Below are 27,799 nucleotides of genomic sequence, written 5' to 3'. Positions count from 1 at the left end.
GGTTTAAGTTGATTTATTCTGGAATAATATTCCTGCATTTTTATTATTCATAATTATGTTAAAAAGTTACAGTTTCAAATTTTTAAAATTTGTATTTTGCTTGCTTTTGGGACTATTATGGCATTTACTAAGATTTTTTAGGCTATTTTGGAGTTTAGATAACATTTCAGCTACATACTAGTTGTTTTGGCTAATTTAAGCAATTGTTTTTTAGTTTGTTTTAGACTATTTTAGAGTTTAGCTAATATTTCAGCTACAAGCTATAGCTTATTTGGCTAATTGAGGGTCTTCTTTTTAAGTTTTTTAGACTTTTTTGAAGTTTAGTTAATATTCCAGCTACATGCTAGCTGTTTAGGTTAATTTAAGCTTTGTCTTTTAAGTTTTTTTAGACTATTTTGAAGTTTGGCTAATATTTCAGCTACATGCTAGTTGTTTTGGCTAATTTAGGGTCTGCTTTTTAAGTTATTTAGACTTTTTTGGAGTTTAGCTAATATTTCAGCTACATACTAGTTGTTTTGGCTAATTTAAGCACTTGTTTTTTAGTTTGTTTTAGACTATTTTAAAGTTTATCTATTATTTCAGCTATAAGCTATAGCTTATTTGGCTAATTGAGGGTCTTCTTTTTAAGTTTTTTAGACTTTTTTGAAGTTTAGTTAATGTTCCAGCTACATGCTAGCTGTTTAGGTTAATTTAAGCTTTGTCTTTTAAGTTTTTTTTGACTATTTTGGAGTTTGGCTAATATATCAGCTACATACTAGTTGTTTTGGCTATTTTAAGCTTTTCTTTTTAAATTTTTTTAGACTATTTCAGAGTTTATCTATTATTTCAGCTACATGCTAGCTGTTTTGGCTCATTTAAGTTCTTGTTTTTAATTTTTTTAGACTATTTTGGAGTTTAGCTGATATTTCAGCTACAAGTTAGTTGTTTTGGCTAATTTAAGATCTTGTTTTTAAGTTTTTTTTAGACTATTTCATAGTTTAACTAATATTTCAGTTACAAACTATGTGTTTTGGTTAATTTATGGTCTGCTTTTTAAGTTTTTTTTGACTATTTTTGGAGTTTAGTTAATATTTCAGCTACAATCTAGCTATTTTGGTTAATTTAGGGTCTACTTTTCAAGTTTTTTAGGCTGTTTTTGAGTTTAGCAAATATTTCAGGTACCTGCTAGCTTTTTTGGCTAATTTGGGGTCTGCTTTTTAAGTTTTTTAGGCTGTTTTTTAGGCTGCCTGCTGGGTGTTTTGGCTAACCTAAGTCTTTTTTTTAGGCTCATTTGGCATTTAGCTAATCCTGTTTGATGATCTAATATTGGCGAATTTTCATTCATACTAAAACTATGTCAAAGGAACCAAATAAAGACCGATGTTACACATAAATGTACCTGCACACACAAACACACAGGAGGAGCGTCTGGCTTTTTCGGGTTGAATCAATGTGAAACTCCCTATGTGACCTCTCGTGCCTCTTCTAGATGCATCAGCTCACTCTTTTTTATTTTTTCCCTCTGATTTGCAGCATAAATTGTTATTTTTGAGATGGAAAAACTACATTTGACTTAAAATTTAACAAATAAGACACCTGTCTTTTGTGCTTGATTTGCTCTGACGTGCTTCTTTGTGGGATGGAGAGTCATGTTACTCATTCACTTTCTTCTCCTCAGCTCGAATCTTACTTTTCACCAGCTGCAGACAGTCAGTCAGACAGGTTGCACTATTAGTCACAACATGTGTGTAGCTCAGATCACTTGATTTAACCTGGTTGGCCTCATGAGCTAGAAGTCCCTCGAGTAAAAGGCAACAAAAATATTTAGTTTTTCAGTGAGCAAGTTTTCACAAAGGAGGAAGTTGCTGTGGAGGTGTGCACAGACGCTCACCACTTCAACACTTTCAACAGATGGTGGTGTCGTTCTCACATTTAACTGAAAATGGAGGCTGCTGTTTTTAGGCCACACTCTCCCTGGGACTTTTGTTCGGCGTCTTTGCAACCTCCCACATATCCCTGTTCTGTCACCCGAGCACCCAGCCTGCACGCACCGCTACTTAACCCACAACTGACTGCTTTTTCAGCTTAAAAAAATTGAAAACAAAAAGATCTTTTTGTGTTTTTGTCTTCAAAACACTCAGAGGGACACAAATGTTCTTCTGCTTCTCGCTGTGAAACTGAATCTAAAAGAGAACTGCTTTGATCGATGAGGCTTTAAAGGTGACATTTTTCAGACGAACCCACGTTTTTGAAAGTAATGGCTCACCGTGAAATGTAAACGAACCGAAACATGTGATGCAGAATTTATTACCTTCTTATTTATCAAAAGCTTCCCACATTTCGTTTAAACCTTGTTTTTGTTTCTACTTCTAACAAAAAAAAGTTTTTGATATTTCTTAAATTTGATTTAAAATTAAATGTAGTTTGTACTGAAATTCCAACATGAATATTTCAGAAAATGTTTAAAATTCAGACGTATTTAATTCTTTTGTTTGAGTTTTTTATGCTTCATTCTTAGTTTTTGCTCTTTTTAACGTGTCGGCAGAGAAAGAGGAAAAGCTGATTTGTGCTGCTCTGCCGTTCTCAGCTTCCTTTTGACTTTTTTGAAGCACACACCGCGCTTGATCGCATCAAAGCCCAGCCTCTGCTTCTCCTCTTTTGCTTTCTGACTAATTCCAAAAATTAAAAAAAACAAAAAAAAATCGTCGTAAACCCGGTGATATTTTTAGATGACACTGTTATTCTGGGTTATATTTGTCCAGAAAAACGAGTCGGGGAAACAACCGTCTCCAGTGACAGCTGTTTACATCCCACAGAGACGAGCCAGGTCTCTGCCGTCTGGGGAAAAATTGTCCACTCGAGGTCTGATCTCACCGCGTGGTCACCGGGTTCGCCTGATGCTAGGAAATTGTAGTCGAAATGTTGCCTTTTTTTTTTTTCTTCCTTCTGAAGTCTACAGACCGCTTCCTTTCAAATGTAAAATACAAAGTTACGACAAGAATGCTTAGTAATTGTGTGAATCTATTCTCTTTGTGTGTGTGTGTTTTTTTTAAATAAATAAAGGTGCCAGCAATAGTGAAACTATGAATCAGAATGAGAATTCCTTTAAGCGATGAACTTTTAAAGGTGTCATGTGAAGTTGTGGGTGGAGCAGTGTTCAAAGTTTGCAGTTTTCTTATTTTTATTTTAACTCAATTTTTATTTATTGTCTTAAATTTTTTTCTAATTTTTGTTGTTTTTATGCTAAATTAAATTCCGTTTGTTCTACTGTTTTAAATAGATTAAGTCCATAAAAAATATTAAACAGAACCTGAATTTTAGAAACACATTTTTTTAATTTAATTAGCAGCTATTTCACACCCGGGAATCTAACACGTAAAGAAAGCATGGGTTTATTTTGTGTTAATTTGTGTCAAACTTGTTTTCTTCATATAAATAAATCCATAAGTCATTCTGAAACTATGATGCTTTGGAGTGATAATATTACCATAGTACCAGGGGAAATTTGCCTAGTGAAATGTTCGGTTCTCTGACAACCCACTCAGTTTCGTCTGGAAAAAAAAAAAGATCTTTTAACCTTTCAGAAACAACAAAAAATACTGTAAGTGTTGGTGCCCAAAAACCGTTTCTACTAATAAAGAATAATTAAATGAAGTAGAAAGAGGGACTATTCAGTCATCTCTTTGACTCACTTCAACTTTTTTTTTTTAAATTGAATGTTTGCATCTGCGTCTTAAGTGACACACGTTTGTTTGGTCTCTTGTCTGCTTCATGACTGAGATGTGGAGTTTCACAATGAGACGAAGAATTTTTCCGAGCTCATTCTATTTTATTTTATTTCATTGACTGGTGACACAGCGAAGATCCTGAGAGTTTCACTGAAGTTCTGAGATTTGATTTAGTTGTGGCAGATAAGAACACGGACAGATACCTTTATCATGTCTTTAATTTAAAAAATGTACTTTGTGTATTTTAGCTGCATCTAATATCACTTATTCTAAGCTTAACCTGATGTAGTGAAAGGTTTTAGAAAGGGACATTAATTGTAAGAAGCCAGTATGTGAGATTATAAATAAATAAATAAAAAAACTTGTTGATGGTTTCAGAAAGCCTCGGTTCTGCAAGTCCGTGGGAGGCATCACTTTGTTGCCACCAGCAACACTTAATTCCCTTTGAGTGTCTCTGTCTGCTTTCTTTTTGCACGACAGGAAGATTTTTTTTTTTTTTTCTAATCAATGTACATATTTAGGATCTGAGGTTGAGTGTCTGGTTTTGTTTGTGCGCACAGACAGTGTCTAAAAAATTCTGTTTACAGCTTTTTTTTAATCTATTTGGGTTCATTTTTGAGTTTTTAAACAAGCTTTCACTGTGGGAATGTTCAAACGGCACCTGCATGCATTCACACAGAATAATAGATTGTCTTTATGTAATTAAAATCATGAAATCTAACTGTAAAATGCTTATTTCAGGTTGGTTTGATTTTGTGTTTCATCCAACAATGTATATAGTGTTGATCCAAATGCAGTTTAGCTTTACTATGATTATTAATAATGCTCTACATGTGACAAAGTCAAGGCAATTCCATCCGGCCCTCCAGATGATTTTATTTTATTGTTATTAATGGTCTGATGTTATCTTGCACTCATTTCTAGCTTGTATAATTTTGACAAAATATATTTTTATGGAGAGTAAAATATTGAAAGTTATTTAAGGTTTAAGTTTATTTATTCTGGAATAATATTCCTGCCTTCTTATTATCATAATTATGTTAAAAAGTTACATTTTTAAGTTTTAAAATGTGTCATTCTGCTAACTTTTTGGACTATTTTGGCATTTACTAAGATTCTTTTATGCTATTTTAGAGTTTAACTAATATTTCAGCTACATGTAAGCTGTTTTGGCCAATTTATGCTTTTTTAAAAACATCTTTTTAGGCTGTTTTGGAGTCTAGCTAATATTTACATGCTAGCTCTTCCGGCTAATTTAGGCTTTTTTCCAGTTTTTATGATATTTCAAAGTTTAACTATTTCTTCAGCAACATGCTAGCTGTTTTGGCTAACTTCAGTTTTTTTTCTTTAGTTTTTTAGCCTAATTTGGCATTTAGTTTATATTTTAGCTGGCTATCAGCTTCAGCACTTTCAGCTATTAGCTTTAGCATTGTTTTTCTATCAATTTCAGCATCTTCAGCAGCCAAATTCAGCTTACAGCGTTCACACTAGCATTATCACATGTTATGCTACATTTCTAGTTCATAACTATGTTAAGAAGTTACAGTTGAGTTTGACACCGCTGCTCTAATAGGAGTTTATGGTGCACTGTTTATATTCTATACACCGTTTAATGTGTATTTTTCTAATGTTTACGTCCATAACCATGCAGGGCTCTGCAACAGTACTTTTGCAGCAGTGTGGGCGTCAAGTGTGAGTGCATGCTCTTGGCAGTAAGTGTTTGTTTACAGTTTTTAATTTGAGTGTTTCTGAGTTTTTACTACAACTGTATTTTTTTTTTAATTTACCATCAATTTCTGTGAGCTAAAGACAGATTTTTGATGCTGAAAGTTTAAATGATAAGAAACACGCAGATTCTTGACGTTGCCTCATAAAGTTGATATTAAATCTGCGCCACAGAGTGTTTGCGCTGCGGCGTGCACATATATTTATTTACATGGAGGTGGATGTGTGCGAGTGTTTGTTCCCTCTTCTCGCCGCTCATCGTTTGTCCTGCCTGACATTTACACATTCAAATCAGAAACTGTTTATCCGTTGTTTGAAGCACATGACAAGATTTCATGCTTTGTTTAAGATAATCAGCAGCATCACAGCATGCAAAGACGCAGGCTCGCGCTGCCAGGCCCATTGAGTGCAGACGTTAAGGAAGAGTGTAACATTTTGGGATTGAAGCTAAAACTAATTTGAACGGCACATTGAGGTAAATTTCAGCTCATTTGACCAAATTCTGTTTTTTTTTTTCACTTTTTTCACAAGAGCAACTACCATTAGGTCTTGATAAGGTCAGACTTGAGTGTAAACAGCTCCAAAGAGGAAATGGTTAAATAGGGAGTAAAAGACGAGGGTTATATAATCCTTCTGGATGAGCTTTTATGAATGTTTTCTTTATTACTTCAAAGATGTTTTCTTCTCAGAAGAATGGTGACTGTGTAAAACTCTTCCAAAATTCACTCTTCGTGCAATGACTTTTTTCTTTATATAATGACTGTGTCATAAAACAAGTCTTCTGCAGTGTGTTTTTTAAAAGAGTTTTAACCTCTGAAACTGAAATGCAAATATCACACGCACACATGCACATAGTCATGTCTGGAATACATCGTGCATCATATTCTCGGTTGAATAGTTTCTAGTTATGACTCTGGATCATCTGTTGATTGCACTATGATGCAGCTCTTTGTCAAAAGTATATTTTGGTATTTTTTTTCCCACACTGTATGGCTTTGAGTTCAGCTGATCCAGTATTGCAGAACGTTTTCTGTGCTATTGTGAAGTGAATTTCTTTTTTTTTTTAACCCTGTCACCACCACTCATGTACACACACCTACACACGTACTCTTTCTTCACAGTGGGTTTAACGGTTTTTAAGTAAAACATGCTGAACCTTTACCATATCCTGCCTGACATGAGGTACCTGTAAAAACCACAATGCCTACACATTAAGCTGTTTTTCAATATTCATATTTCAATGAGAGTTCAACCTCCTCCACAGCACTTGTTGGAATATTTGAGTGTTTCTAATGTTTCAGACACTCTAAAAAATGAAATATTGGATCAATTAACACAAATCCTGTAATTTGACATTTAAAAATATTATAAACATTTTTTGTTGAGTAAACCAAAAAAAAAAAAAGATTAAACTAATCATTTTAAATGTAACAAATTACAGGATTTTTCTTAATTGATCCGATATTTTACTTTTTTCAGTTTATGACAGTGCATTCAAATAAAACTTACTAAAGTCTAATATGTTTATTCATTTTTAATAATTATAATTAGGGCTGGGTATCGCCAATAATTTCCAGAATTTATTCTATTTTTTTCAGAGATTTTCTAGATTCAATTCTACTCAATTAAATTTCAAGTTTACACATTTAGACAGATTTGTCTAGAAATGCATTAATAATCTATATATGCTTTAAAGATATTCATATCAATCTAATACAGTTCACATATTGTAAAATTTATTTGTGAAATTTCATGGCTTCTCAAACGGAGAAGCTCCAACAGTTGTTCTGCTTCTCCTGGAAGGTGTTTGAATTTGGCCACTAGGGGGCGATCGCGCTATAGCATTACACCTTATTCCAGAAGAAGAAGAAGAAAGAATGAAAAAATATATATGTTTTAGACCACTTTTCCTTAAAAAAGTTTAGAAAATTCCTTCCTGTGAGTTAATAAAGATGTTAATTTAGTCAGCGATGTATGTTTATGTCAACCGAGCGATAGCATTAGCATTAGCCGTCCTATGGTAAATCTCATTATATGTTAGCATCAAGCTAGCGGACTTTAGCATTAAATATTAGATCGATCTCTACTTTTATGGATCGATGATTGATCTTTAAAGCTTAGATCAATTAATCCATTTTATCAACCGCACCCACTTGAAAACCCAAGCGATGTCACCATTTATTTGCCTGCCACAGTGTCTCATCTGTGCCATTTATCGAGGGATGATAAAATCTAATCCTACACAACAGACCTATTACCCGATGAAAACTGCAGCTGTATTTTGCCTCTGTCTCCATGTTCAGTAAACTGTTCTCATTTCCCTGTTTTCTCAGTAATGAGCCATAGCTGTGTACCTGCATGTTTTGCTGCTGCAGGTCACCTTCATTGTGTTGCCTCACAAACCTGTGCCAACTTTTCCTGCAGCACAAAACCTGACCAACAATTTCTCTTACAATAAACACGAGTAGTCAATCCAGGAGCAGCTGTTTGCACCCTCAGAACTTACAGATGCTTATCATGACCGTAGGAACAGGGAAGTGAGGTGACCTTATAGACCACCATGTCACAGTTGGGAGGCTAGAGTGACAATTTGTAACGTTTCCATTAATTATTGACTCAATAAATGCTTTTTTGTAATTATGATGGAAAAATGCATAAAGCTCAATAACCTGCAGCTGCATGTTGCAAAAGTTTACACTTTTTACTTATTCCTTTCTCTTTACTGCATATATTTTGAAAGTTGAAACCGGTTCAAGGTTTTTATCTGCAGACAGGGAGCGGAGATGTGGAACAGGGGTCTCCAGACTTTTTCTTGTGAGGGTCACATAACTTTTCTCTTCATTGAAATGGGATCGGGGTCAGTTTGTAGGCTTACAGAAAAAGTGTTTTCTGATAGCAGTTTTGTTTGCAATAAAAGCTAACAGTGTTTTCTATTAGCAAAACAGTGTTTTAGAAGACTAGCTAGCAAAACAGTGTTTTGCTAGCTAGTCTTTTCTGTTAGCAAATCACTGTTTTTCTACTGGAAAGCTAGCAAGCAAAAATGCTAGCAAAACACTGTTTTGCTAAGGGTTTTTTCACTGTTTTGCTAAATGAAAGCAAGCTAACAAAAAATTCTAGCTAAACACTGTTTTTCTAACAGTCTTTTCTATTGGCAAAACACTGTTAGCTAAACAGTGTTTTGGTAATAGAAAACTAGCTAGCAAAACTGCTAGCAAAACAGTCTTTTGCTAGCTTTTGCTAACAATTTTTTTTCTGTTAGCATCAATTGCAGGGTGTGTCTGAACATAAACATTCATGGTTTTTCAGAAAGCCACACATAACCAAATATTAGTAACCCTTTCTGGGATAAAAATAGAAATTAAATACTTCACTGGCTCCCTGTTAATTTTGTTTTTAAAGCTCTTCATGGTCTTGCTCCAGATTTCTTAACTGAGCTTTTAACTGTTCGCAGCCATTCTAGAGTTTTTTTCAGGAGACTGTGAAAGGTGAACCGCGATGTAGAAAGGGAACAATGTGTTCTTTTTGACTGAGGGGGGTGAGGTTTAAGATGGGGACACAGACTGCAGAAGAGGTGTATAAAATGTTATTTTTGGGTCTCAATCTAAAATAATAATAATAATAATGCATCTCTGATATTGTTCAGGGCCCGGACTAAACAACAACAAAACAAAAACACTTTTGTAGACAGGAGGAATTGCACGTCTTTGGATTTATTTGTGTGTCCACAATTTCCCATGTCACATTTTCAGCTTAGTCACTGTTGTTGTATAGTTTTATTGTGTGCTGCTGTAGATAAAAGCAGTGAACTGTACTCAGACCTCAGCTACATGTTTAACACTGAGAACTGAAACATATTGATTCTGGATTTTCCCTGTGCTCTGCTGCCTCCGCCACTCACTGATATTAAACCTCTCACTTCCTTTTGAGGCCACTTTGTTTACCAGCCAACCTGCTATTTTTGCAGGAGGCCTGTTCCTCGCTCTGAGACAGCACTTACCGTTAAAGGATGTCTCCTGTTCAGCACGTGCGTGCTCTGGAACAACACACACATGATGTTGTTGTTATCCCGATGCTCGTATATACAGTTTTCTATGAGTACAGCAACTGTTCAACACATGTGAAGGTGCAAAATGTGATTTTAATAAAAACCAAGAGGGTTAAAATTGACAACAGGACTGAGCAGCTAAAAGTTAAGGTGAAGATCTGATCCAAGGAAAATTGTGGGGGTTTTTTTGTGTTCTTAGCATGTTTTTGTACTTTTTTTTTCTCATAATTGTGGACACAAATAAAGAAAATTAACAGTTTTTCTGAGTACTTCTTTATTCAAATCAATGCAAACAAAAAAATTCAGTTTGAAAAAGTTTGTAGTTGTGATTGCTCAGTCACAAGCTCCCTGCTCTAATTCTATCCTCTTGCAGTCAAATAAATTAATCAGAATTCGGCTCAAAACTGTATGTCTGGAAAGCTCCAATAGTTGCGCGCCGTTTTTGTTGCGCTGTTACTGTTAGGTCGGGGTTGTGAGGGACTGTAAGCTAGCTGGTTCCACCTACAACTCAGAGGCAAATTTATGATGAACTCCAGCTGAAACTATGACTATGTCTGAATTCCCACCTTAATTCCTAACTACTAAAAACCTGTAAAGTGCAGGATTATCTAGTTATTTTAAAACCAATTCAGACACGATGCTCACTACTTTTCTTACGTTTTTCTAAATGCCACTTGGTACCCGGCCACATGCATGGAAAAATGCATATGCTAAACAGTGGTCTCCAACTCTTGGGACATGGCCTGGTACCGGTACCCTAACCCCAAAAGGGTAACCAAACAGGGAAGTCGGAGGCTTACTCAGCCGAACAGGACTGGAGCTGCTGATCGTGACGTGGGACTTGAATGGTTTGACCAATCACAAAATTCCACCTGTAGGGGGCAGCCCACAGGCGGTTTTTGACTATATTTTCAATCAGTAAACACGTTTATTTTTATTTGTCAAAAATTTGGCAATGACCAGCAGACAGCACTTTTAAAGCCCCATTTATAGAAGTCAACAGGCAAAAAAAAAGTTGGGTTTGGTTACCTTTTAAGTCCTAGCCCTAAACAACCTCTTCCTGCATCTACTGTACTCTAATCTCTGACGCCCTAAACCTAACCTCTATGACCGTCTGACAGGTCATATCTATAATCTGCTTACCTGTAGCAGGGTAGGCCTAGAACCCTGTTTCTGGAGGGGTTGGCACTGATCCTGCCCTCTGATGGAGAGTAGGGTCCCGAACTCCTTCTTTTCTAACCTGTTACTGGTTCTCAGCGTCCTGAGAGTTGGGGATTAAACGGGATCAGCCAGCACGTCAAAAAACGATGAGTTGTGGGCATCAAAAAGGTCAAAAAGTGACTCTAAGTGTTCATAGATATTGAATTGGAAGTGAGAATGCGTAAACGACACGGGTTTTCTAATTTTGTCTAAAAATGACATAATCATAATGAATTGATCACTGGAAACACTTTTATAGTAGATCAAAAAGATCATTTTTAAGAAAAGCCTGTTGGGTAAGAAGCCCTCTGACATTTATACTGTAAGGATTTATTTAGTGATTACTCAGCTAAAGGGCAGAAGCTGCGTGTGTTTGTGCCGGTATATGATGGTTAAGGAGCTTGACAACCATCTTTATCAGCAAAACCTCTGAGTAGTTTTTATGACATTCTCAGTCAAACTCCATTTGCTTCTGTTGCTTTCAAAGCTGTTTAGTCTGCTTGACAAATGGACTTTGATTGAACCAAAGCAACACACTGATTTTTTTTTTTTACAGTTTGAGTCATTCTGATATGGATTTGCTGCTGATGTGTTTGGATTGTTGATGTCGGTTCAAACTGCCATGAAGTCACAGTTTGTGAAATTAATATCATTGCATATTTGAGTATTACAAGGAATATAAAAGTAAAACCTGCTTAGGTAAACTTTGGAGCAACACAATCATAGATTTAGTATTTCTTTTTGAGACGTTATACACATTGTTTTTACATAAAGGAAACCTGGTTTTGCTCTTATTCCCACAATTGGAGGAACTCCTTTACTTTGTAGATTTTTTTAATGGTGTAAGGCTGAATGGACACAAAAAACTTTTTTTTTTTCAAATCACATTTTCTTCATTTTGTTGGAAAATATTCATATAATTACAAGTTTGGGAAATTTGGAATTCAATTGAATTTTTTATGTTTAAAAACAAATGAATATTTAGAATTAGTAAAATAAAAGAGAAACAAAAATTATTAATTTTTCATAAACTTTCAATGACTATGTGGGATTTTAAACATTCTTTTTAGAAATTTTGAGACAAAAAAATACACCAAAATACACCTTAAGTTTTATTACAGTTCAATACTTAAGTATCAGCTAAATTTAGCTTAAAGCGCTAAAAAGGAGAGAAAATAATAGAAAAGTATTTAAAAGCTGCTAAAAAAAAACACACCATATTTTACTTGGTATTAAAAAAATAAGTTTTATTACAGTTCAATACTTAAGTATCAGCTAAATTCACCTTAAAGGGCTAAAAAATGAGAGAAAATAATAGAAAACTATTTAAAAGCTGCTAAAAAAACACAAATCTGAGATAACCAGATGACCAGATCTGTTGAATTTTGGAAAGTCTAACTGTTATTGTGAAGATTAGAAAGACAGAACAGGTGAGGAACTAAGCAGCCAGTTACCGAGCATGCAAAAATGAGAGAGGAAGGACTCGAGTCTGACAGGATCTCTAAACATCCTGTTCCAAAAACCTAAAGCTTTAAAACTCCAAAGCAGTATTTCACACTCTCCTCCTAAATTAGCAGAATTGTGGAAAAATCTGTTTTTCAGCTGACAGAAATAACCAATCGCTATTTCAAAATGTTATCTAGAATAAGTTTGGTTGTAGAATCCAAAGGGAAAAAGTTTGATCTCAAATATTTAGTCACTAATAAGATGAGAGAAATCTATTTTTAACCTGTGAAACATCATTTAAATTTTTTTTTATCATTCTACGAACATAATGTTTTTGGATACTCATGGGAGATTTAATGCAGACAAAAAATGTGTTTATAATTATGGATGAATATTATATTCATAAGTGTAAATATGCAACAAAAATTCAGTGTTTTATGTTTTTCTGAAAGAAATAGCACTAATTAGTGTTGAATCCTGCACTAATAAAAATCTGTGAGAACAGTTGAACCTTCACTATTAATTTTTTATTTTTTATTTTGCAAGTATTATGGTTTTTTGGAACTTTGTATTAATTTTCCTGGCTAAAAAAATGTTATTTGCACGTAATTTGGAGTGTCCATGTTTGATATTCTGTAGGTGCAATATTTGTCAATTAGTTTGAAACATTCTTTTTACTTTAATTAAAAAAAACAAATTTTTTGTTAATTTATTTTCATTTTATCATCATGTATGTGTGAGTAACTTTTATTTTTTATTGTTTTTTTTTTTCAATTTTAAACCTAAAAGCTAAAAAATTGTCAAAGATGATTCGGCTGATCAATGGGCCTCAAGATAAACATCACCATGACGATGGAATGATCTCGAGGAGACATCTGTTTAGGTTTTATCTCAGTACTTTCTACGTGAAAATGTTTAATTAAGCAGAATTATATTTTCTTAAGAGCAAATCTGAAGAAAAAGTTGATTTTTTAAATTTTGAAATCATTTTTTTTTTGTTTGATTTTTCCACATTTTTGTGTGTTTTCTCTACTATAGTCGGCTTTCCAATAATACATTATAATACAATTTTTTACTAAAAACATTCCTTGGATCGTTTTAGAAGTCCCGTTTGATTTACCTTTGAAGTCGTTCTGTATCTCTCGGTGGTTAACATTTAAGAGTCAGTTGATTTGAATGATAAAAGCCTCCTGTCTTCATTAGAAAAACAACACAGAACAGGGCAAAACCTTCCGCCGCTTCAGCCCAAATTCCCAGCGTGCACATGTAGAATTCACGCTACTATTTCCGTGCGGAAACTGTTGTTTCTCGATAAGAGCGTGGCGCGGCTGTGCGTGTAAGCCGGTGTGTGTGTGTCTCGATTCAAGACGTTTATGAGTCAGCTGAAAGGAGTGTGATTTCACACGGAAAGATGATATCGTTGATTTGACTCAGCTTCACTGGACTCTAGTAAAATGAAATTAAACATTTAAAGAAATATTAAAATATGTAGTATTTGCCAAAGCATATCCCTCATATAAACAGATGTGTGATTTCTAGAGAAGAGAACACAAAATGTCAGATAAAAACCTCACCTGTGTTTTCACTTCGACTATGACTGCAGTTTTTGATGCTCGTTTTGCAAGATGTTTCCAGAACTCTATTATATGTTAGACGGTTTGTTACATTCTGTTTCTCCTCTTTTGCAGGACCTCGACACAGGATGGAAAGACATCTTCACTACAGGACTAAAAAACTGGCGTTCGCAACATTCGCCCAATCAGAAAGGAGGTGGGGAAATCGCCTGAGCGGAGCTTATTTGGTGAGTTGTTTACTTATTTGAAACTTACTGTACTCACAGCTTGATTTGATCGTTGATATTAAGTACTTGTATGGTGGTGGTGGAGGATACGGTACGGAGGCCCTGAAGTGCAAATCACATTGGGAAATAACAGCACACAAAAACATTTTAAAGATCTCAATGATAATTAAAAATAAAACAAATATAAAAAGTATTACATTTTAGAAAATAAAACAATAAAGACTTAAAAAACAATATTTACAGAAAAATCATTTTGGAAAACAAAATAATTTTGTACACTTTTGTTTTCAAAAATGTTTTCTTTTTTTTCGTTGAAACCGGAAAAGTTTATTTGAAAGCGATGCTGGATATCATCATCCAATCATAGTACGTACTTTTTCCGGTTTCCTTTCTTTTTTTAACATTTAATTTTGCTTTCTGGAAAAGAGTTTTGTTTTCCGAAACGTTTTTTTTTTACATTTTGGTTTCTCAAAATTGTTCTTTATTTTGTTAATTCTGTTTTTTTAATATTTGTTTTGCTTTTTTTCATTTTCGTTGCGATCTTAAAAATGTTTTTGCATGAAGTGATTTGTTGATGTGATTTGCATTGTAATACGGCAACCAAAAACCTGTCTTCAGACTTGTCTTCATTCATCAAAACAGTTTGTACGGAAGCCAAAAACGTTTTACTATTGTTAACCAAAACATAAAGCGACTTAAAACAGAGAGTCTTGGTGTCTCAGTCCAGGAAAAGGTAGGGAGGGACACGACAGTATAGGTTTTATTTTCTCATCATCACGAGAAAATAAATAATTTTTTCTAGTGATAAACAAATTCTGCTTTCTCGTGATAATTGAAACAGTCGATCTCTTTATCACAAGAAAACAAATTTAGTTTTCTTGTGATAACGAGACAGTGGATCTCATTATCACAAGAAAATAAATTCCGTTTTCTAGTTATAATGAGACAGTGAATCTTGTTATCACAACTAAAAAAAAAAATCTGTTTTGTTGTGATAATGAGACGGTGGATCTCATTATCATGACAAAAATACAGATTTTGTGATAATGAGACAGGGGATCACGTTATCATGAGAAAACAAATTCTTCTTTTTCGTCATAATGAGATAGTGGATCTTGTTATCACGACAAAACAAATTCTACTTTCTTGTGATAATGAGACAGTGGACCTCGTTATCACAAGAAATATATTTTGTTTTCTCGTGATAATAAGACAGGGGATTTCGTTATCATGAGAAAACAAATTCTGCTTTTTCGTGGTAATGACACAGTGGATCTCATTATCACAAGAAAACAAATTCTACTTTCTCGCAATAATGAGACAGTGGATCTCGTTATCACAAGAAAACAAGTTCTACTTTCTTGTGATAATGAGACAGTGGATCCCGTTATCACAAGAAAACAAATTCTACTTTCTTGCGATAATGAGACAGTGGATCTAGTGATCACAAGAAAACATATTCTGTTTTCTCGTGATAATGAGACAAGGGATGTCGTAATCACGAGAAAACAAAAAAAAGTCGAGCAGAATTTTGTAAGTTTGAGCTCTTTTTTTCAATTTTATTATAGTAAACTGATTTTTACATTAACTTTGCATATCCTTATCTTGTGGTAGATCATCACCAACCCTTTGGATTTCTTCACCAAAAAGTTTCTGATTATTGTTTTGTGTATCTGAGGATGAAGATGAAATGGGAATGGAGGTTAATTTAAGTCAAAAACCAGGAAATCTGTGGTTTATTTATTATCTCCTAATTAAACAATAAGGCAATGTATCTTAAAAGATAATTTATTATAGGCAATATAAGAAACCACAACTGCTTTCTTTTAGCCGGCTGTTCATGAAAATGATTGTTAGATTTTTAAATAGGTGGTTATTAAAACCCAGTTTACAATCTACTTTTTAGGTTTTACAAAAGGAGATTTTCGCTGATTTTTTTTCTATTCCTAACCTGCTTTAAAATCACTGAAACAAAAAATGTCACAAAAGCATTGAAGTCGTTTGGAACGGCGTATTTGTTACTCTCTGCGTGCCGGCTGTTTACATGTCAGTTGATTCTGTCTTTGTTTGACAAATAGTGGCTGCGCTGGCTCAGAGTAATTAGCCGGAGTGGAGTTCAAACATCCATCAAAGTGCAGAACATCAATACACCAAACGTCATTGCGTCAGAGTAAAATGCTTCCATCGCCACCAGAACGCTCAGATCTGACGGTCTGGGAATAAATGCCTTTTTATGAAGTTTTCTTTAGATCAACATCAGAACCAAAACAACACTGTACACACACGTGTTATGAAAAATATATACTTGTATTTTTTTTTTCTTTTGAAATCCCCAGCTACAATAGATTACCAAATGTATGTTGAAAGCTGAAGTCAGTTTGAGAGAATCTGCACGCTGCCTAACAACAACAGCGAAAGAGGAAATGCAGAAAGCCACGAAGAACATGGAGTGTACAGTGGGCTTAATCGCAGCACAAAGGTCAACAGCACTCATATAAACTTTAAAAACCACTGCAGAACCTGGACTTGGCTGAGGATCAACTCGACTTGAGCACAATTATATAGAGGTGACAGACTGAATCTATACTCTGTTATAGCCTTGATGTGAATAAATGAAGGAGAAAATTAAGGATCTGTCGCAGGAGAAGGAAAATAGCAAAACGTTTTATTAAAAACTGAATTACTCGACACAAATGTAGAAAAAACAAACAAACATGAATTTAATATAGAACATTACCTCAACAATCTGATCAGTTTTGAAAGAACTTTTTAAAAATGTTACAGTGCAATATGCCTGGCTCTAAGAAACTAGAAGTCCAGAGATTTTTTTCTTAAATAAATGTGGGTATTTAGATATTGTATTACTGCAGAATGCAAATGAACCTTTTGATTTTCAACCGCTAATGTCAAGAATCAGCAAACAGCTGAAACTCATCAAAAAGCCAAGCATGAGATTGAGATTCGGTGCTAAAAACCACAACATTTAGGCTGAATTTCAGTTTCAGCCCGACCCCTTTCCTCTCTTAGATTAGCAAATAAGAGAAAAACAGCAAAGAAAACGGATGAATAGATTGGTAAGATGTAGAACATTTTAATGCATTCTCTTTGATACATACTGTAAAGAGTTTAGGAAATTAGACTTAGTGCACAACTGCAGGATTGCAACAACAAATTAAAAAAAACTTTTTTGATCAAAAAATTAAATTCAACAATAAACTAAAATCTTTTTAATTTTACAGTACATCACGATGCCTAATAAAAAAAATTAGACAATTTATTTACCTTTCTAATTATGTTTCATAGAACAAATTATGTTCCTTTTTGGTTTTCGTTTTACAAAACTGCTTACAGAGACGCTAAAGGAACTTTAAAGTAAAAAAAAAAAAAGCAAAAACGAAAAAACAATAGATCTGGTGCGCATGAGAAAGTATTATTTATATTATATTAATGAGATTAATCACTCTTCTGGATTGTGATTAATCACAGTTTATTGCATTGTTTTGCAAATTAAATTTATATGACAATATGAGACTTTTGTACAAAAACAAACCAGAAAACACATTTTGCTTCACTTTTATTGTCTGAAATCTATAAAGTGTTAACTCAGAAACACATCAACAGTAAGATAAGCAGAACTCTGAAGACTTTTATGTCTGTAGAATTACTCCAAAAAGAAAACCAAAGATGCTGACATAAGAAACAAACATTGTGTTTCTGCACTTTAAATGGTTCGGGTGAATACTCGATTCTGATTGGCTGCTGGTTGTCACAACGTTCTGTTTGTGCTACAATCAAGCTTCTTGAAAAAACAAACTTTTCCTTCGTCAACTGTTCAAAAAAAGCAGTAAGAGGTGAACTTTCTCCCTGAACTGAAGCTTTATTTAGCCTATCATGACAGTCAGCTTATATGTCGCTGCAGTCGAGGCTTGGCGGCGTGTTGCCGAGTTACCGTGACAACAGAATACATGAACTAAAACCCAAAAAAGCGATCTAAACCTAAAAAAAACAAGAATAAAGTACTAAAAATTGATTATTTATGTATTTTGTAAGTGAGGATAATGCCCAACAAGGGATGCATTATCAGAAATTAATGCACACTGAAGAAGAATGAACCGGTGGAAGACGGTTGCTTAATTAGCATTAGTAAATAAAAATACGTTTGTTTTTTTTTTTTCATTGCATGCGTTAACACATTCAAATTTTAAAAGCATTCAAATGATTTTTATTTTCACCTTAAATGAAAATAAAGGCAGCACAGAGGTGCAGCTGGTTTGGCCTTTCACTCTGACATTAGTTGTTCTTTAGAGGAAAGTTTAAGCGGCAGAAATCAGATCATTTTGGGTGCGGGGAAGAGAAAATGTTGCAAAGTCACACCTAGAAACTCTCAGTGTTTAACTTTTTTGTTTTGTGTAAAAATACAATTTAATTATAAAATCAAATTTATATGTAAAGTAATTTACAAGACTTCCTATCGTCGCTCTTTTTGTACAGAGAGTGACGACATGTCAAGATATTTATTATTATAGGTTTGACCTAGCATCTCTCATCTGTTTGTGTTCATGTTATATATAAATTGATTCTTATGAAAACAAACATTTTAAGTGGACCGGGGTTGATTTTATTGGTTGGTACCAGAAATGTAGTGAGCTTTCACGGTGTCCAACAACCACCAAACATCACTTTGGTGAATGCTCCCCACGCAGTCGCCACTTAACACAACACAAATACATACAATTCTTTACTAACACAATCTTTACAACCATTTGCCCCCATAAATCGTTACACACTTCACATACATTTACATTTAAAAACGATACCATTTATTTTCTTTCTCAATAAAACAAAAATACAGTTTTCTAAAGCAGATGTTTGTCTTTACTGAATCTGTTCTTAAACCTAATTTGACAGTTGTGTGTTTGTGTGGCATGTATGGTTAGATCACAATTATTGTTAAGGGTCCCGGCTCTGTGGTTCTGGTTTTGGCTCAGACCGGCTATTGGCAGACCTTTCTGCTCAGCACAGTTCAGTCTGTCTATTGGGAAATAGGAAAGAGAAGCGGATCAGATGATTGTAAACCGAATCTCTCAGCTCATATCAGAGTTGTTTGTTTAAGAGATCGTAAAGACAAACTCAGGTGGAGAAAAGGCCGTTTAGATGTTTAGAATTTCCAGGAAAAATTATTAAATTAGGTGGTTATACTCTGAAATGAGCTAGCAAGTGGATTTTTTGGGTTGTGTTGTTAGGAGTTTTAATGAATTGTATCCAAAAATGTCAACAAATATCTTTAAAGTTCCGGGAACATAAACTTGTGAAGTGACATCAATGTGAATGTGGGTGCAAAAACTAAATCCAAAAAAAGCATAAAAATAAAAAATGAGGATTAATTTTATCCTTATAAATTGTACTTTTCTAACGACGTGAAAATTGATTTTTTATTAACTATTAACTTGCTTATATCAACATTTTTTCTGAATTTAAACTTAATCGAATGCATTTTTTTAATCAAATTAGGCCATTTCCCCCCTTTTGTGTAAGAATACGTAATCATGTGACCTAAAACAGGATTAAGAAAATGGATAATTATATGGGGGTACATTGTGAAGCGATAACTACTGAAACAGACTGTTAAGTGCATTTTGTAACTGCAGCTTGTTCACCACGCAAAAGTCTTTTTTTATAGAGGCTGTGAAAGCTTTGAACCCTTAAATGTCATGTTTGGTTTCTATGTGGCGTTGTGGGCGGCTTATTTTTCATTTGATCCTAAACATTATGGCTGGGTTCAAATGTTTATTTGCTTTCTCCTGCATGATGAGTTTCAAATTGTTATTTTATTTTTTGTTACTTCCTTATAAATAGATAAATATGCTAATATAGCTCAAATATAGCTAAAAAACGACTCATTCTTCAGTTGGATTTGTAACCCTTTGCTCTATTTTTTGTTATCATCCTTCATTATAGACGATAAATTAAAGCTGAAGCTTCAAAACTGCCATAAATTCACAGAATTTTTGAAAAACAGAGTGAATCATGTCTGGATAAAACAAGCATTGCCAAGTATTTTTTTTAAACTTCACCTTTGACCTCCGGCTCATACATACAGCAGTACTCAAAGCTATTAATGCTGATGGAGCTTCTCCTCTTTATCAAAAGTGGCATGGAGATGCATCTCCTCATTCATCAAACTGCCTCCAGTCCATTCACCGCTAATGAACTGACAGATTTAGTAGAAAAAGCTCATAGTCCACCTCCTAACCAGTGCACAGAATTAACAGACAAAATGTCAGATAAAATGGTGAGACCCAGAAATGAGTGGTCATAAAATACAATACTTTGTCCTAATGATGACAAATGGTTGCTTTTTATCAATAATTGTTGTAGCGTTTTGTCCAAAATCCCCAATTGTAACTGACTTTTTAGATTACAATATGATATGACCCATAAGGTAACTTCTAATTGTCTCCAGAAAAAGCAGGACCCCAAGCGTCACCTCATAAATAGTATTAAAATAATAAAACATGAAAGAGACCGGAGGACTCTAGAACTTTGTTTTTCAACTAGTGTTCCACAGTACACTGATAGATGGTCAGGTTTCCCTTGGTAGATAGTCAGGTGATCTGAAATAGATGGTCAGGTGTGCCATGATAGATGATCAGGTGTGCCGTGATAGATAGTCAGCTGATCTATGATAGATGATCAGGTGGGCCATAAAGAATGGTCAGGTGTGCCATGATAGATGATCAGGTGTGCCGTGATAGATAGTCAGCTGATCTGTGATAGATAATCAGGTGGGCCATAAAGGATGGTCAGGTTGCTGTGATAGGTGATCAAGTGTTCCATGATAGATGGTCAGGTGGGCCATAAAGGATGGTCAGGTGTGCTGTGATAGATGATCAGGTTTGTCCTGATAGATAGTCAGGTGATCTGTGATAGATGATCAGGTGTGCCGCAATAGATGGTCAGGTTTGCCGTGATAGATGATCAGGTGTGCCGTGTTAGATGGTCAGGTGTGCTACAATAGATGATCAGGTGTACCGTAAAGGATGGTCAGATTTGCTGTGATAGATTATTAGGTGTGCCATAAAGGATGGTCAGGTTTGCCATGATAGATGATCAGGTGTGCCATACAGGATGGTAAGATTTGCCATGATAGATTATCAGGTGTGCCCTGTTAGATGGCCAGGTGTGCCTTTCAAGGATGGTCAGGTGTGCAGTGATAGATGATCAGGTCTGCTACAATAGATGGTCAGGTGTACCGTAAAGGATGGTCAGATTTGCCATGATAGATTATCAGGTGTGCCGTGTTAGATGGCCAGGTGTGCCTTTCAAGGATGGTCAGGTGTGCCATGATAATTATACAATTTCACCTAATTGGTCTAAGAAAAATGTCAGTTTGTCAGCTCTGTGTTCATCAAACAGGCACATGTTTAAGATGATAAAATACTTTTTCAATCTGTGTTTGTTTGATTTCTGATGAAATGAACTGCATTTTTGCCTCAGCTTTGGCTAATTGCTCTCATTTTCTGAAAAAGTTTGACCTCTAAACCTGTCACCTGCTTCCTGTGGGATCTGGTGTCAGACAGAGTAAAAGTGTATAAAATAATAAAGCTTGGATATATGAATCTGTCCGGCATCAGCAGCATGGTTTTTGACTACAGCTACCATGGTGCATTGGGTTTCAAGCACAACAAACACAAATATCCAACAGTCTGTTTTAACAGTTGGTAAATATTCTCAATGGATGCAGAGGAAAAAAAAATAAAAATAAATTAATTAAAAATAAAATAAAATATGTTAGTAATATTTTGGATAAAATAATTAAATTAAATTATTGATATAATTAATTATATACAAATAATTTCAAAAATGATGACCGTAAAACTTGACAACTCTTTCTTTAAAAGCTTTTTTTAGTATCTAATTGGTCACAAGCTTTCAGGCATCTTGTTGTTTTCATCAATAAATCAAACCGCTCAGAGTTTTCATCAGCTGGGATAAAAGCCGACTCACTATCAAACATGGAAGTCAAAGCTCCGAGTCATCCATCAGACTGGTTCATCGAGTCTCGTCCTTCCTGAGAATGAATCATAGTTACATGTCTGTCCGGAGAGAAAAAGATCCCTGAGGTGAAAGAAGAAGGCTCTTGTTTTGATCCCGTCTTTTATAACGTTGTTTGCTTTTGGGGAGAAGCTGACTGCGGTTTTAGCTGCTGTGAGTGTGAGCAGTTTGAGCTCGAGGGCATTGGCAGTAAACTTTGGTGTCTTGTGGAGGCGTCTCATGCCCTGGGAAGCAGATTCAACGCTGAAGCTTGATGCCGGTACTGAATATTTGCACTGAAAGCCACAACATTCTGCTGTTAGTAGAATTAAACCATTTCACCACAGACAAATCAATCCTGAAACTCAGTACTTAAAGAGGTCAGCTGACTAATTCGTCTTGTGAGCTCTTAACAGAATGATTAAGCACACCACTGAGACTTTGCAATATCTCCCTGTCTGGCTTCTGGGCTGTACTGCAGTTGCAATATGAGGACAAAGGCCGGATTATAAATGGTCATTTTTCTAGTTCTCTTTAATCACATTGACCATACGTTAAGAGGACCGAAGAGATTTATCTTTACCTGTGAAGAGGCTGTCAGAGGAGAACTGAGGACATTTGTCTTGCTAATGATCTAGTGTCTTTTCTGGATTTAGTCTATTTTTGATCCCTCAAAGAATTATTTCTAAAACACAATAAAACAAGGAATTAAGTCCTTTCTGAACTCACTTGTACTCTTCGTTAAATGTTACAAACACACAAGCAACATCAATGTCATGTTTATTAAAATGTGGTGGTTAAATCTTTTCCTTTAACCCTTTAACAGTGAAGCTCCAGAGTTTATGTTTTTTGATTAACTGTAACTTTTCAATCGTTAACACAATGATTCCTGTAGATTCTGAAGGAGAAAAGTGGCTTTTCACCTTCAGGATCTGCTGAAATGATCGTGTTAAGGGTTGAAAAGTTACAGAATGTTAAATATTTAGTGTTAAGCATCACTGGCCGCTGAAGATGCTGAAATTGATAGCTGAAAACGCTGAAGCTGATAGCCAGCTAAAATATTAGCTAAATGCCAAATTAGCATAACTAAAATAAACTTAGATTAGCCAAAACCGCTAGCATGTAGCAGAAAGAATAGCTAAACTTTAAAATACCATAAAAAAACTGAAAAAGCCTAAATTATCTATAACAGCAAGCATGTAGTTGAAATATTAACTAAACTCCAAAATAGCCTAAAAAATTGAAAAATCCTAAATTAGCCAAAACGGCTAGCATTTAACTGAAATATTAGCTAAACTCCAAGATAGCCTAAAAAACTGAAAAAAGCCTTAATTAGCCAAAATAGCTAGCATGTAGCTGAAAGATTAGCTAAACTTCAAAATACCCTTAAAAAATTGAAAAAGCCTATATTAGCTAAAACAGCTAGCATGTAGTTGAAATATTAGCTAAACTCCAAAAATAGCCTAAAAAATTGAAAAATCCTAAATTAACCAAAACAACTAGCATGTAGCTGATAAATTAGCTAAACTTCAAAATACCTTTAAAAAAAAAGAAAAAAACTGAAATTAGCTAAAACTGCTAGCATGTAGCTGAAATGTTAGTTAAACTCCAAAATAACTCAAACGATGGAAAAATCCTAAATTAGCCAAAACAGATAGCATGTAGCTGAAAGATTAGCTAAACTTCAAAATACACAAGCAACACCAAAGTCATATTTATTAAAATGTGGTGGTTATGAAAGTAACCACCATTAGACATATTCCTCTTTTTGTCTTCTGCAGATGGTGCGTGTAGGAGTGCATGCATTTGGCCACCCCTGCTTGTTTAAAGGTCACATCAACTGAAGAGGCTATGAAGGGTTAACAGTTTGTGTGTGTGTGTTTGTGGTGGGGGGTTACTTTGTTATAAATTGGTGCAAATAAAAGTCATAGTGTTCCACTTGTCTTTACGTTGTAGGATGAGCGTTTGGTCCACATTTGATTCACAAAACTCTCTGGATCCACTTATTTGTTGCATAGACAAAGTTAAAATAAATCTGTTGAAATGTTAATGTAATGTTAAAAAATAATTCGATTATCAAACTACGTTTGAATAGTGTAGAAAATGGGCTTCATCTAACTGGAAGTTGGATAAGAAGGGCGAGACGAGCCAGAGGCGAGGTCCACGACCAAAGATAGAAGCACCGACGACCAACCTGGAATCTGGAAAAGAGGGACAACACGTGAACCGCACTGCACCAAACAGCTTATTAGCAAATTCTATCATGATAAAATGCAGATGCTCCACCAAACAGTCTCGGAAAACCAGCTCAGTGGTCTTGTGGTAGAGTGTCCACCCTGAGACTTGAAGGTTGTGAGTTCAAATCCCGGCTGAGTCACACCAAAGACTGTAAAAATGGGACCTAGTGCCTCCTTGTCTGACACTCAGCATTAAGGGGTTGGATTGAAGGTTCAACCACTAAATGATTCCTGAGCACGGCTGTGACAAAAATGGACAACAAATTTTGGGCACCTCAGTGCGTGACAATGAATGGAACTTTAAATCCTTGTCTTATTGTGTCCTCGTCTTCAAGTCACTGACATAGAGCCTAAAAATGTACGTTTCCAAGATTCAAAATTTGAGATCAAATACAACATTCTATGCGGTACACATTTGAATTGTTCCGTTTTAGTCCAAAAAGGCTTCTTTTTTGGGGATTTAATTATTGGTTTTTAAATGGCACAAATACATTTTCTGATTTACTATGTTGTTTCCCATGAATGTACTGGTGTCACTCAGAAATTGCTTCCATCATATTTATATTGCTTTAGTTAATATTATTTGTCATTTTTTCCATGACTGATATCTCCTCCACAATTTTAATCCAGTCTTGTTGCCGGGGAAATTCTGGTTGCATCAACGCTTTGTATTTACTTTATTTTTGTTGCAACTAAAATCATTTTTGACAAAATACAAATTTTGCTTCTGAACAATGTCCACTATTTTATTAAGATACAGTCAAAAAAGGCTTTAGGATGTTCTTCGTCTTCTTGTGTTTCCCTTAAGCGAATCAGTTTCCACTGATTCACATATTTGGCAGAGATTTTTACATCGTATGTCCTTCCTGACACAACCCTGTATTTATGCGGACTGGGTAACCCAGACTTGGGCCCTCCATAGGGGGCTACATAGTTAGGCAGTGGCGTGAAGGGTCTTGTCCTGGTCCAAATCTTGAATATTCCAATAAATTGTGATCATAAACCTTTAAGTCATCTGACCAATGAGTTGATTGGTGGTATTAATGCCTTTGAAGAGACATTTAAGATCTCAAAATTATGAAAAACTGTTTACATTTGTATCAAAATAAAATTGAATCTTTTTGAAACTGTATTCTTACTCTGCAATCTGAGTTGGAGTAGAACTATGTCACTTCTTTATCTCTGCACAGCTTTATGGTCATTATACAAATTGTGGTTCAGAAGTGGGCAAAGTGCAAAGCTGAAAGACTGTTTTCCTGAAAGGTACACCCTGTTCAGAGCAGCTGTAAGCTGTAAAGTCAGAGATGACGTCTTGATGTTTTCATAGTGTATTTTAGCAGGAAGAGATCTGAGTATTAGTGTGATCAGTAAACATGATTCTAAATTCAACAATTAAAATCCCTTGCTGATCAGACTTTGGAATACAACATGGTGAGCTCAGACTAATTCCAGTAGAATTTACTGGAGTTATCGTGTTAACAGTTGAAAAGTTACATAATGTTAAATATTTTGTGTTTAAGCATAACCGGCCGCTGAAGATGCTGAAATTGATAGTTAAAAACGCTGAAGCTGATAGCTGAAAAAGCTGCAGATGATTGCTGAAAAAGCTGAAGCTGATAGCTGAAAAAGCTGCAGATGATAGCCAGCTAAAATATTAGCTAAATGCCAAATTAGCCTAACTAAAAAAGCTTAGGTTGGCCCAAACCGCTAGCATGTAGCAGAAAGAATAGCTAAACTTCAAAATACCATAATAAAAACTGAAGAAAAGCCTAGATTCGCTACAACAGCTAGCATGTAGCTGACAGAATTGCAAAACTGCAAAATACCCTTAAAAAACGTTAAAAATGCTTAATTATAGCTAAAACAGCTAGCATGTAGCAGAGATATTAGCTAAACTCTAAAAATAGCCTAAAATATGGAAAAAAAATCCCAAATTAGCCAAAACAGCTAGCATGTAGCAGAGATATTAGCTAAACTCCAAAATAGCCTTAAACATCTTAAAAAATGCCAAATTAGTTTTAAAACTTTAAAACTGTAACTTTTTAACACAATTGTAAGTAATAAAAAAAACAGGAATATTATCCATCCATCCATCCATCTTCTTATCCGCTTCTTCCCATTCGGGGTCGCGGGGGTGCCGGAGCCTATCCCGGCTACTGATGGGCGAAGGCGGGGTACACCCTGGACAGGTCGCCAGTCTGTCTCAGGGCCTCAATCACACACATACACTCTCACATTCACACCTAGGGGCAATTTAGAGTCACCAATGAACCTATGAAGCATGTTTTTGGACGGTGGGAGGAAGCCGGAGTCCCCGGTGAAAACCCACGCATGCACGGGGAGAACATGCAAACTCCACACAGAAAGGTCCCAGCCGGGAGTCGAACCGGGGCCTTCTCGCTGTGAGGCAAGAGCGCTAACCACTGCGCCACCGTGCAGCCCCAGGAATATTATTCCAGAATAAAACAACTTAAACTTTAAATAACTTTCAATATTTTACTCTCCATAAAAATATTTGTTGTCAAAATTATACAAGTTATTAAATAAGCACAAGATAACATCGGACCATAAATAACAATAAAATAAACTGGTCTGGAGGGCCGGATAGAATTACCCGGAGGGCCGGATTTGGCCCCCGGGCCTTGACTTTGACACATGTGGGTTAAAGGGTTAAGAGTGATCCAATCATCAGGTCTATTACACTAAATCGAGTGTTTTTCTCTCTTTTCTTTTCCTGCAGTGCGGCTGCTGCTGGATTCACTTGGGAGGATGACATCACCGTCCTGGCTTGGGAAGGCGTGTCACTGCAGGCCGTGGCGGCGGAGGAGCGAGGTGGTGTTGTGTTTCGCGGTTCGCAGCAGCTGGTTCTTGGTAAACTATATTTGCTCCGTGAATCGGCCTCAGGGAAAAGAACAAAGTGAAGACGCCTTAAGGCCAGTGAACACGATTTTATCCACACATCTCCCCAGATGACAAGAAAACACTTTGAAGAAGTGAAAGATGCAGCTAATTCGCCAGGGGCTGAGATTTTGGCGGATTCTCTCATTTTTTTCTTTTTTTTTAGTGTGAATAAACTTCTTAAGTAAAAGTCCCATCTTAAAAAAAGAAAATTAATTATTTGATTACCTGAAAACTTATTTTAAAATATATTTTTAGAATTGCAAACATCCACAACAGATAATTTATAATAATGTTTCATTTATTATTGAGTTTTCCTACAGTTTTTGCTTGTACTTAATGACACAAATGATTAAATGTTATCCATCGACTGTTGAAAGAAAATGTTGAAAAAAGTAAAGTCCACTGTTTGGTATTTATTAAAAAATGTCATTTGAAACAGTTTGTGGTTCTAGTGCTTATTTTACATCACCTGAAGTGAGAGGAAATATTCATTATATTATAAATTATTCATATATTTTTACGACGTAGAACTCTAAAACTCAACAGTTTTGTGAACAGAGATTTCACAAACAAGATTTTTTTCCTTTTTATTTAATTTATTTGCTTTGAAATATCCAGATTTTAAATAATATAACACGCATAGAGAATAATCAACCTGCAAAAAAGGAAAATTTATTAGTATTAGGGCCACCAAAAAAAAAAA

The 27,799-nt window shown here is 35.1% G+C and overlaps 1 long non-coding RNA gene across 5 annotated transcripts in view; it reads left to right on the top strand.

Moving 5' to 3' along the window:
- The window catches only part of LOC112161888, a 77,316-nt gene extending 49,599 nt beyond the window's left edge, over positions 1–27,717 (top strand). For 2 of the 5 annotated variants that reach the window (XR_002921966.2, XR_002921967.2), the window contains exons 3-4: positions 13,812–13,924; positions 26,936–27,717. This is a non-coding gene — a long non-coding RNA (uncharacterized LOC112161888). The remainder of the gene's footprint in view (positions 1–13,811; positions 13,925–26,935) is intronic. The other 3 variants (XR_004949212.1, XR_002921964.2, XR_002921965.2) reach the window with 2 other exon arrangements.
- Positions 27,718–27,799: the final 82 nt, after the last annotated feature.

Source organism: Oryzias melastigma, linkage group LG15 (genome assembly GCF_002922805.2).
Source record: "Oryzias melastigma strain HK-1 linkage group LG15, ASM292280v2, whole genome shotgun sequence".
NCBI classification, from domain to species: Eukaryota; Metazoa; Chordata; class Actinopteri; order Beloniformes; family Adrianichthyidae; genus Oryzias; species Oryzias melastigma.
The sequence above is the reverse complement of the archived record's forward strand: the minus strand, read 5'-3'. Positions and strand labels throughout refer to the sequence as shown.